Consider the following 13,151-nt stretch of genomic DNA (forward strand, 5'->3'; position numbering starts at 1 on the left):
TCACACACACACACACACACACACACACACACACACACACACACCCCATCATGCAAGCTAAACAAAATATTTGCAGGAGGTTACATAGCTTCTGGTTTAGGTAGACAAATAATGTAACAAGGGGTATGGAAAAATACCATGGAAGCAAAAGGAGTAACGAACTCTATCTGGGAGGAAAGGGAAGGGCAGGCTTCCTCAGGGATGTGATGGTTGACCTGGGCTGTGTAGATTAGGCCAGGATTCTTCTTGTCAAGAAAGTGGGGAAGTGTAACTCTGTGAGGGGATGACTGTGTTAACTTACATTATTGTGCTGATCATTTTGCAATATATATATATATATACACACACACACATACATACTTATGTATACATATATGTATAAAATTTTAAAAAAAAGAAAGTGGAGAGAACATGCGTGCCCAGTGAGCAGTACTGCATTGGTTTTTAGCGGGGCTCAGCCACTCTGTGTGGCTGGAGTACTGGGTGAGGTTAGGGAAGGAGTGGGACACAGATGGAGAGGACAGCCTCGAAGGCCCTTCTCATGCCGCATGTGGGATCTTAGTTCCCCGACCAGGGAATGAACCCATGACCCCTGCAGTGAAAGCGCAGAGTCTTAACCACTGGACCGCCAGGGAGGTCCCTGACCAAGACATTCTTTTTTTTTTTTTTAACATCTTTATTGGAGTATAATTGCTTTACAATGGTGTGTTAGTCTCTGCTGTATAACAAAGTGAATCAGCTATACATATACATATATCCCCATATCTCTTCCCTCTTGCATCTCCCTCCCTCCCACCCTCCCTATCCCACCCCTCTAGGTGGTCACAAAGCACCAAGCTGATCTCCCTGTGCTATGCAGCTGCTTCCCACTAGCTATCTATTTTACATTTGGTAGTGTATATATGTCCATGCCACTCTCTCACTTTGTCCCAGCTTACCCTTCCCCCTCCCCGTACCCTCAAGTCCATTCTCTAGTAGGTCTGCGTCTGTATTCTCATCTTGCCCCTAGGTTCTTCTGACCATTTTTTTGATTTGCTTTTTAGATTCCATATATATGTGTTAGCATACGGTATTTGTTTTTCTCTTGCTGACTTACTTCACTCTGTAGGACAGACTCTAGGTCCGTCCACCTCACTACAAATAACTCAATTTCGTTTCTTTTTATGGTTGAGTAATATTCCATTGTATATATGTGCCACATCTTCTTTACCCATTCATCTGTTGATGGACACTTAGGTTGCTTCCATGTCCTGACTACTGTAAATAGAGCTGCAATGAACGTTGTGGTACATGAGTCTTTTTGAATTATGGTTTTCTCAGACGTTCTTACTTTATACTGTGGGCAATGGGAGTGGCACGATCAGATTGGCATTATTCACGGTCACTCTGGGGACTCAGGTGGAGGGCAGACAGAAAGCTCTCTCCTGGAGCCGTCAAACATCTCCTGGAATGGTTCAGGAGGGAACCGGGGCGGTTCCTAAAGGCACTTCGGTCCAGAAGGCCTGCAGCCCTCAGGTCCAACTCTGGCCCTGCCCCCACTGGGCTCCCAGCCTAAGATACTATGGTAATGAGGCAGGTACTGCAAAGGAGGCAGCGGAGCTTGGGTGCCGTGGGGTAGGCAGTGGGCAGTTTCCTTTCCTCTTGGCCTGGGAAGTGGCTGTAGCAGCCAGCAGTGCTGTGGTTACCAGGGCCTTGGGTTTCAACACGTTTGTTTTTGAAGAAACGTTGCAATACCTTTTAAATCAGCGCCTTGGACAGGATCCAAGGACAGTAGCAAGGACCAGCCTCTGTAGTACTTCTTAAAGAAGTAGCTGCAGAGGGAGGGAGCCTCGGAACCTGGATTGCTGGGAGAGCCCAAGTTCAGGCAGGGCTTGGAAGGTGGGCAAGGTGGAAGGAGATCAGATCTCCAGGTCACCCCATTTCCACTCTTCCTTCCTTAGGACACTTTTGCATCCAGAGCACTTGAAGATGAACAGTGTTCCGAGCTGTCCTGGAAAACCAGAACTAGTAGGTAGGGAAGCCCAGGAATGTGGGGTCCAGCTCCTTGGGAAGGAAGACCTTCCAACTGGTCCAAGATTCAGGGGTCTGGCTTGACAGGGAGTGAGGTCCCCATTGTGGGAGGTATGCAAGGAGAGGCTAACATTGATAGGGCATGTTGGAGAAAGTACTGCAAGGGCCTGCTGAGATAGGGGTCCTGGGGGAATGGGTGCTCAGATCCACTGTGATTGTGACTGGAAGGGGTATTTATTGTGGTACCCCTTCAGAGACAGTAGTTCTTCCTCAAAGGAATCAAGATTGGCATTCAAGGGGTTTCCCTGGTGGCGCTGTGGTTGAGAGTCCGCCTGCCGATGCAGGGGACATGGGTTCGTGTCCCGGTCTGGGAAGATCCCCCATGCCGCGGAGCAGCTGGGCCCGTGAGCCATGGCCGCTGAGCCTGCGCGTCTGGAGCCTGTGCTCCGCAACGGGAGAGGGCACAACAGTGAGAGGCGCGCGTACCGCAAAAAAAAAAAAAAAAAAAAGATTGGCATTCAAGAGACTTTCATTCTAGTACACGTTGATGGGAATGTAAAATGGTACAGTCCCTATGGAAAACAATGTGGACAGTTCTCAAAAAATTAAAAAATATGGTAATATGATCCAGCAGTCTCACTTCTGGGTATATAGCCAAAAGAATTGAAATCAGGACCATGAAGAGTTATCTGCACTCCCAATGTTCACTGAAACATTATTAACAAAAGCCAAGATATGGAAACACCCAAATGTCCACTGACAGATAAATGGTTGTATGCATACAACCAAAGTTTAGTTAGCCTTTAAAGAGAGAAATTCTGCCACTTGTGACAACATGGCTGAACCTGGAGGACATTATGCTAAATGAAATAAACCAGGCACAGAAGGATACTGCATGATTCCACTTGTATCTCAAACAGTCTCAGAGAAGCAGGGAAAGGTGGTTCTAGAGATCTGTGGTACAACATAGGGTCTGCAGTTAACAATACTAAAGTATTGTGCTCTGAAACACTTGTTAAGAGAGTGGATCTCACGTTTCGTGTTCTTACCACAAAAACGAAACCAAAAAACAAAGGGGCACAAGGAAACTTTCGGAAGTGATGGCCATGTCTATTACCTTGCCTGTGGTGATGGTATCAGGGGTGCGTGCATATGTCCAAACTCATCTAATCATGTATGTTAAATATGTACCTTTTTTTTATATATCATTTATACCTCAAGAAAGTTGTTTTAGAAAAGAGAGAGACTTTCATTCTGATCCTTGGCTTGCTATCGATTTGCATTTTGACCCTGGATAATTCACATACATTCACTTCTCTAGCCTCACATCTCCCCACCCCACACTTTACCCAGTGCCTGGCATGGAGTAAGCACTAGCAAAGATTTGGTTTTTGTTTGTTTTGTTTTTGTAAATTTTAAAAACTCCTACAGTATATATACATATATTTTTTGGCCGTACCACACAGCTTGTGGGATCTTTTTTTTTTTTTTTTTTTTTTTTTTGCAGTACGCGGGCCTCTCATTGTTGTGGCCTCTCCCATTACGGAGCACAGGCTCCGGACACGCAGGCCCAGCGGCCATGGCCCACGGGCCCAGCCGCTCCGCGGCACGTGGGACCCTCCGGGACCGGGGCACAAACCCGCATTCCCCGCATCGGCAGGCGGACTCCCAACCACTGTGCCACCAGGGAAGCCCAGCTTGCGGGATCTTAATTCCCTGACCAGGGACTGAACCCGGCCCCCAGCAGTGGAAGTGTGGAGTCCTAACCACTGGACCACCAGAACATTCCCAGCAAGGGTTCGTTGAACAAATGAATGAATGGATGAATTAGCTGGATGGGGTCCGAAGTTGGACTGGGATCAGCAGGCCTCAGAGGCTGCCTGAACCTCCTGAAATTACATTTACAGCTCTGCATGTATGAGCAATTCAGGTTTTTTCTGGGTAGAGGGTCTGTAGCTTTAATCACTATTGCCATCATTTATGGAGGATTTGTTACAGCAAGCTAAGGTCTGTACATATTTCATCACATTTAATCTTCAGGAACCATGAGGGAGGTTGGAGGGGTTAGTATTTCCACTGTACTGAAGTGGAAACTTGGGTTTGGGGAGTGTAAGGACTCGCTTAGGGTCATATACTGGAGTCGAACCCAGGTGCACGAGACTCCACAAAATAAGCTGTAAGCCACCACCGTAAATTACTACAGCTTCTCAGAGGGATCTGTGACCGCAGAAGATGAAAACATTCTAGGACCCTGGAGTTCTATTTCTCTGTGGGACTGTGGGGAATGGGGAGAAAGGGGTGGAGGTGGAAGAGGAAGCCAGCCAGCCAGCCGGAGCAGGACAGCGCCCATGCCAGCAAGGGCTGCTATTTAGAGCAGCCCCAGAGCCCCCAGAAAGGATGATAAGGGGTAGGCAGGGAAGAGCAGTTGTAAGAGGAGCCCGGGGAGGGGGAGGCAGCCATCTCCTCCCCCGCCCCTGCTGCCTCCAGCTCACCCTGCCGCCTGATGTCTAAATAAGGCTTGGAAGCACATTCTAGGCAGCTAAAAATAAACTCTGGCTCCCCCTCCTGCCCTTGGGCTTTGGCGACCTCCCCAGCCCCGTCAGGGCTCCCCTGGGCAGGACCAGCTCTCGGAGCCCGCCCTTGCCGGAGCTATAGAATCTTGTGTCGCTGAGGACCCCAGGGTTCTGGTGGGAAAGCTTCCCACCGCAAGAAGACCTGGACCAGAAATCAGGACGCCCGACTCCAACTCTCGGCTCTGCCCTAACAAAGCTGGGCAAGTCCCTTTTTTCTTTGAACCTCAGTCTCCCCACATGTCAAATGCGGGCCCTTGACAATGATGTAAAGCGCTGGCATTCTTGAATGAATTCAGGATCCCACACTCAAAACTTCAGAGAGTGCCCACTGGGGTTCTTTAGGGTACATCTGTCCTGCAGACCCATGCCGTCTTTTACTAGGATCTTAATTCGCTGCCCAGTCCTTAACGATTTGAAACAGTCACATAAAAATCTGGATTTCCAGCTTCTCTTGAAATATCGGGTCTGTCCACACTGGGCCAGTGTGTCAGGAAACAAGAAGCCCGAATTGGGTAGCTGTCGCCCCCTGCTGGCATAATTAACGTACTACAGGTGGCGGCTGACGCCCTCACTCACATTTCTGCCCAGCCTTGCAGTTGTGCGAGGCACCTGGAGCAATATGAGTGAGTACTCTGCGTGCTGGCCGATTCAGTTTTACAGCCTAGGGTCGGGACATTGGCATTGCTCTGCCCAGCTAATGCTAACATGTTATCGACAACAGCAATTTTAGTTATCTGACTCTAGCTGATTAGTGTTCAGTTAGCACAGCCTTGAGGTCAGAGGGGACAAGAAAGGGAATAAAGTTTTGGATAGAGAGGGAACTCAGTTTTAGGCGGACTCGGTTTCAACTGTCAAGGTCCCCATGAAGGAGTTTTGACCGTGGTGCTGCCCGGCTGAAATCTGTTGCCAGCGCATTGCGAGCCTGTCCCTGAGTCCCGGTCCCAAGCCCTCAGAAAGCACAAGATCCTCATACCCTCCCCCTTAACCCCACCCCTGGTGGGAGTCATCAGACAAGTAAGGTTCTTAAGTATTGCCCTCCTTCCTGATAAGTCAGTAGGATTGCCCTTGGTTGAAAAATTACTGGCAAAAACAGTCAGGGTCGGGCTTCCCTGGTGGCGCAGTGGTTGAGAGTCCGCCTGCCAATGCAGGGGACACGCGTTTGTGCCCCGGTCCGGGAATATCCCACATGCCGCGGAGCGGCTGGGCCCGTGAGCCATGGCCGCTGAGCCTGCGCCTCCGGAGCCTGTGCTCCGCAACGGGAGAGGCCCCAATAGTGAGAGGCCCGCGTACCACAAAAACAAAAAAACAGAACAGTCAGGGTCTGTTAAACTCAAATTATCTTTAGCACCACTTTGGAGACCAGACAAGGGGCAGGGAAGGAATCAGGAGGAAGGGTAGCAAAGGTTGAGCAGACCTGTTCAAAGAACAGGCTTCAGGACAGCCTGCTTGGATTCACCCAGCTCTCCTTGAGAAACTCACTGAAGCTAGACACTTCACAGAACCAAAGGATGCTGCATGTGGACTGACCTTCAGACATCATGGAATCCATCCTGCCTCTACAAGCAGTAGGGCGATGAGGTGTAGAGTGAGAACCTGCGAACAGCTGAGGCTTTGTCCTTTCTGCTGGGTTTCAGTAAACAGAGGAGAAGGGGAAAGTTCACCAGATGCCTTCCTTGGAAGGAAATAGTGACTCCATCTGTATCCCAACCCTGCAACTCAGTGGTGGAGACAGTGTCTGGTACTGACCCTTGCTACTCTGTGGTCTTCTGGGTAACAGCCTTGGCCTCATCATCAGCTTCTTAGAAATGCAAATTCCTGGGCTCTGCCCAGCACTGCTGAATCATAATCTGCATTTTAATGAGATCCCAGGTGTTTGCATGTGTATTACCACTAGAGAAAAGCTGCTTTAGTCCAGTAGTTCTCCAAGTTGGCTGCACCTTGGAATCCTCTGGGGGTTACTTTAAAAAATGTTGCTGCATGTGTCCCATCATGGGCAGCAGTCTGGGCCTGGGCTCCCAAGTGATTTGTTTAAAGCTCTCCAGGTGCTACAGCCATTAAAAAGAAGGATTTAGGGACATCCGTGGTGGCGCAGTGGTTAAGACTCGGCTGCCAATGCAGGGGACACGGGTTTGAGCCCTGGTCCGGGAAGATCCCACATGCCACAGAGCAACTAAGTCCATGCGCCACAACAACTGAGCCTGCGCTCTAGAGCCCGCGAGCCACAACTACTGAGCCCACATGCCACAACTACTGAAGCCCGCGCACCTAGAGGCCGTGCTCCACAACAAGAGAAGCCACCGCAATGAGAAGCCTGCGCACCACAACGAAGAGTAGTCCCCGCTTGCCGCAACTAGAGAAAGCCCGAGCGCAGCAATGAAGACCTAATGCAGCCCAAAATTTTTAAATTAAATAAATAAATAAATAAAAATAAAGCTCTCGAGGTGATTCCAGTGTGTAACCAGCATTGAGAATCACAGCTCCAGGCAAAGGCTCTAATGAGATGAAAATCTGGGGGTATCAAGGCAATGCAAATTTGGGTGGGGCTTCCCACCCTGGGCCTTCCCTTGGCACCTTTCCCAGCCCTGCTGGGCCTGCCCAACCAGTCCAACCCCTGCTCCCCAAGGCACTGTCAGGCCTCCAGCTGCTCTCAGGTTTCAGAAGGGTGAGGTGAGAAAGGGGTTCGTGCTCTTATTAGCTTTGCAATTCTGCCCAGGGGTGTGGCCCTGAGCCGAGAGGCCAGAAACCTGGATTCTCATCCCATTTCAGCTGGGTGGCCTTCGGCAAGGTCTGTCCCTCCCTGGGCTTCAATTTCTTGATCTCTAAAATGGGCTAGTCAGAGGAGATGAAATAACTTCTAGTGTTCCTTCCAGTTTTCTACTATGTAGACAGACTCTCAAAGTTGAAAGGGAACTTGGAGGTCATCTAGTTTAATCGGACCTTCTTACAAATGGGGAAACTGAGGCCCGGTAAGGTTAAAGGCATTGTTTAAGTCAGAAATACCATTACCTTGGCTTCCTTGGTGGCGCAGTGGTTGAGAATCCGCCTGCCAATGCAGGGGACATGGGTTTGAGCCCTGGTCCGGGAAGATCCCACATGCCGCAGAGCAACTAAGCCCGTGTGCTACAACTACTGAGCCTGTGCTCTAGAGCCCACGAGCCACAACTACTGAGCCCGTGTGCCACAATGACTGAAACCTGCGCGGCTAGAGCCCGTGCTCCGCAACAAGAGGAGCCACCACAATGAGAAGCCCGTGCACCGTAATGAAGAGTAGCCCCGCTCGCCACAACTAGAGAAAGCCCGCACACAGCAACAAAGACCCAATGCAGCCATAAATAAATAGATACATTTATATATAAAAAAAGAAATACCATTACCACTGAGAGAAAATTTTTGACTTCAATGGAAAACTCTTCATTGTCTAGAGCATACCCTTCTACATATCTGCTTCTGGTTCTGTGGAGACTCTGTGTCTGTCATTGAAGGTTATCTACATCTGAAGTTGTAGATAACCCATAACAATAGAAAATAATCTTTGCCTATAGACATTTCATTTTTGTCCTGTGGAGGTTAAATTGACTTCCCTGCCCCACTATGGAAGAGGCTGATTTTGCCTCCATTTCTACTTTTATCTCAATATTCCTGATCCATACTTGTGTTTGTTCTTTGAACTCTCCTTTGCACTGGTTGTAACATCTCACAGGTTCCCTCATTGAAGGAGTTAAAAATAAAATCACTACTGCATTTCATATCTGTACGAGAGTTATGATTTTACCTTCTTTTTAAAAATTACCCTTGGGCTTCCCTGGTGGTGCAGTGGTTAAGAATACGCCTGCCAGTGCAAGGGACATGGGTTTGAGCCCTGGTCCGGGAAGATCCCACATGCCGCGGAGCAACTAAGCCCGTGCGCCACAACTGCTGAGCCGGTGCTCTAGAGCCCATGCTCCACAACAAGAGAAGCCACCGCAATGAGAAGCCCGTGCACCACAACGAAGAGTAGCCCCCGCTCGTCGCAATTAGGGAAAGTTCGCACGCAGCAAAGAAGACCCAATGCATACAAAAATAAATAAAGTAAGTAAATAATTTTTTTAAATAAATAAAAAATACCCTTTAGGGCCTCCCTGGTGGTGCAGTGGTTGAGAGTCCGCCTGCCGATTCAGGGGACGCGGGTTCGTGCCCCGGTCCGGGAGGATCCCACATGCCGCGGAACGGCTGGGCCCGTGGGCCATGGCCGCTGGGCCTGCGTATCCGGAGCCTGTGCTCCGCAACGGGAGAGGCCGCATTAGTGAGAGGGCCGCGTACCGCAAAAAAAAAAAAAAAAAAAAAAAATACCCTTTAATAACAAAAAGAGTTAAGATTTTAAAACCAGAGGTCCAGGCTAAATTTGGGATTGAAACCCACAGAGACCAGGCAGTAACAAAAGTGAGAGATGCACAGCTTGTAGGGGCTGTTGGAGGCTGCAGAATCCCATCAGTGACAACTCAGCTTCAACAGACTGTTGCCCTGTAGAAATGCAGGTCAGTGTTTCCAGATTCTCTGAGTTTTTCAGGAAAGCTGGAAGTCCATAATTTAATGAGAAATCACCTGCTTTTATTATACACTGACAACCAAGTAAAAACCAACTACACACACTACTATCTATAAAATAGGTAAATAGCAAGGTCCTACTGTATAGCACAGGGAACTATATTCAATGTCTTGTAATAACCTATAATGGAAAAGAATCTGAAAAAGAATACATACATATATATGTATATACATCTGAATCACTATATGTATATAGTTTCTGGATCAGAAACTAACATATTGTAAACCAACTATACTTCAATTAAAAAAAAAAGTAAAAATTCTAAGAAACACTACATAGACAAACAAATGATATTTGAGGCTTGTGTTGCCGTCTGTGACGTCTTCACATGCATTTGAGGTGGTAAGCATTCCTCACTAAATCTGAAATTGAGCAGGACCCTGAGGGACACTCCCGGGTACAACAACCTTTCTATGTCCCCCGTTTCTTGTTTGTAGAAAAAGGGTTTTAGTCTCCTAGACCTTCCCTGAGTTCCAAAGAGCAGATTCAAGCAGATTCAGGGAAGTGAGGGAGTGCAAAAACAAAGGAAAAGTAGCCAACAAAAAGTACGTCAGCGATGAAACAGAGTCCTAGCTTCTCAGGGGATGGACACAACACTCTGACACATGTCTTTGAGTTGTTCTGCAAGAACTAAGGCTCCCACCCAGATGGAGGGTGGTGAGGACATGCTGAGACCCCAGACTGGTCAGAGCCAGGAGGCTGATGGTTGAGATTCCTGGGACACCACCCTGTGACCTCACTACCAACCAATCAGAAGAAAGTCATGCACCCTGCAGCCGGCACCCAAATGTTGCCTTTAAAAACTATTCCCTGAAAACCACTGGGAGGTTCTGGTCTTTTGAGCAGGCGCTGCCTCTTCACCTTGCTTGGCCCTGCAATAAAACTTTCTCAGCTCCACACTCCAATGTTTCAGTTTGTTTGGCCTGGTGCGTGACCTTTGGGTTCAGCAACAAGGGCACTTCCCACACCAGGCTTTACGCTCACACTGGGTCTCCAATCACACACAAGCAAGGCTGGGAGGTCATCTTGAGCCATGTTATTCCAGGGCTCAGACCCAGCTGCTCCTCCAGGAAGCCCATGATGATGAACATTAGAGTGGCAACAACTTTCAAGTTGCAACCCATCACTCCTGGAATGTGGGTTCTTCAAGGATAATGGTCTTATTTTAGTAATTGTCACTTTTGTTTGTTTGGGTTTTTTTTTGGCCGCACCATGCAGCATGCAGAATCTTAGTTCCTGACCAGGGATCGAACCCGCGCCCCTTGCAGTGGAAGCGTGGAGTCTTAACCACTGGAACACCAGGGAAGTCCCGTAATTGCCACTTTTAGGTACATGTGCGTCTATTGTATGCCAGGTGCTTTATGTCAACCTTGGTCATACATTTGAATCATCTGGGATTAAAAAAAAAACAAAAAACCAACCTTGGGTCCCACCTCCAGAGATTTAGGTGTAGTTGGTCTGGAGTATGGCCTGGCGATTGGGAATTGTAAACGCCCTGCAGAGAAGTGCAGTGTGCAGTCCTGGCTAAGAATGATGGCCTGATGGTCTGGACCATTTAAAATTTTACAATGGCTCTTCTCCCAGATGTTTCTATTTCTCCCAGATGGTCTGAGAGTTATTAGACTCAAGAATGCTGACCACCTGCACTTTGTATTACTTTAACCTGATTTCTTGTCTTTTGGTATTAATACTCTTGGATAGTATCTTGTTTGTCTTGTCAACTAAGAAAAAAAAAACAACCAATCAAACAAACCCAAAAATGAGAGTTGTGAGTTTCAGTTTTCTTTGGGGACTTACTGAGGACTGTAGCCGAGGAGACAGCCTCTCAGTCCTGAGGAACTGCTCTGAAGAGGTGGAGGGAGTTGGGGGAGAGGTCAGTATATGTGTAATTCTGGTGAAAGTGTTCATGCAATCAAGCACACATCTCTTGAATAGACCCTAGTTTTTGTGGAGGTGGGGTAGGGTTATAGGAATGGGGGCAGGGCCTTTATTTTGTCAATTCCAAACTCCCTAACTATCCCTTCTGTTCACCCTTCCCCACTGGTAACAATAAGTTCATTTCCTAAGTCTGTGAGTCTGTTTCTGTTTGGTAAATAAGTTCATTTGTATCATTTCTTTTTAGATTCCGCATATCCTTTGATATTTCTCTTTCTCTGTCTGACGTAACTTCATTCAGTATGACTGACAATCTCCATGTCATCCCTGTTGCTGCAAATGGTATTATTTCATTCTTTTTAATGGCTGAGTAATATTCCATTGTGTATATGTATAAGGTGAAAGGTTAATCAGCAACTACCTGCATGATCGGCTGGACACGCAGCTAATGATGTTTCTAGTCCTCGAAGTAGAACGGCTCCAGTATGTTCAGTTATCAACAGGAAACAGTGGCCCCCTTGCAAGGGTTACTAACCCAAAGAGCTGGGCGGGGAGGGAGGGAGGCTCCAACAGTCCCCCTGGCAACTAAGGAGCCCTTCTGACGTCATGCCCCCTGTAACTAATAGCCTCCTCCTCCCCTGTGTAGCGGAGATTGCAGCTGTGCCCTGCCAGCTGCCATCCGTACACAGTGGGGGGTCGTTCCAGGACATTTGCCTCTGACTTGCAAGATTCCCTGTCCAATAGTTGATGCCTCTGCCCCTGACTCCCTCTGGGTTCTTTCTTCAGTCTCATGGCTGGGCGACTGCAAGGACTGCAGGACTTCGGGGTGCAGCCCTACATCATTTCCTCCCAGCTCCTGAAGTCTCCATTCTCTCAGCCTCAGGCACACTCCTTCACACAAGAAGTCAATGGTCTTGGGCAGTAAAAGGTCAAATCTCCTGGCCACTTAGGAGAACCTCTCAATGAGGGGGCACATCCCTTGGGAATTAGAGTGCCTGACATCTCCATCTGGAGGGCTTTGGAGGAGATTGTGCAAAGCCAGAGACACAGTGACTGGAAACCAAGACCATAAGGAAGATGCAAGAAAGAACAGGACAGTAGCTTGTTCAGGGTGCTTGCTTCCAGTCAGGCAGACCCAGGCTTGTCTTGTAAGAGCCTGAGCAGGGGCCTTAACCTCTCTGGGCTCAGTTTCCTCATTTGCAAAACAAGGATTAATAATAATAATAATAACAGCAACAAACTACCTCCCAGTACTAAGCTATTCACTCATTCAAAAAATATTTATAGATTCAAGTCAGACAAAATAAAGGCCCTGCCCCCATTCCTATAACCCTACCCCACCTCCACAAAAACTAGGGTCTATTCAAGAAAAGCAATCCGCAAGTAAAGAGTAAAACAAAGAATGTTGCCCACCATCCAGTTCTACCTACAGTGCAGCCTGAAAGGGGTTCAGGGAGGAGATTAGGATGAGACACTCTGTGCTCTGGGAAAACTGACAGAACAGGCCTTACATATTTAGATATGTTCAGGAAGAATTTTTATGAACCTGATTCTTGCATCTTCCTGTAATTAGAAAAGCACTAAAACCATTGACTAAGATATCTGTTCTTTGTGACTAGCAGCAACCTTCTACCGAGATGTGTGCTTGATTGCATGAACCCTTTCATTAGTTTGACACCACTTATACCTCTGAGGGAACAGCCTCAGGAGAAGTGAGTTCTAGTTTTGCTTCTGCTATGTGACATTGGACAAGTCCTCTCACTCAGGGGGCCTGAAATTGCACTTGTGTATAATGAAGAGGTTGTGCTAGATGAGAGAGGGAAGGGATTATCAGAATGGGAGGAAGGTGTACAATTAGAAAAGCATATTAAAAGATCAGGTGAAGTCTAGAGCTTAGTTAATACATCAATGCTGGTTCCTAGTTTTTATAAAAAAATACCCTTATATCTTAATGTTAACAATGGGGAAACTAGGAGAGAGTTTTGCACTATTTTTGCAACTTTTCTGTAATCTAAAATTAATTCCAAAATTAAAAATTTCTTTTAAAAGATGATTAGGTTGTTTTAAATTCTATTGATGCGTTCATTTACTCAACAAAGATTGCCTAT

The sequence above is a fragment of the Stenella coeruleoalba genome, assembly GCF_951394435.1.
Source record: "Stenella coeruleoalba genome assembly, chromosome: 3".
Lineage (NCBI taxonomy): Eukaryota > Metazoa > Chordata > Mammalia > Artiodactyla > Delphinidae > Stenella > Stenella coeruleoalba.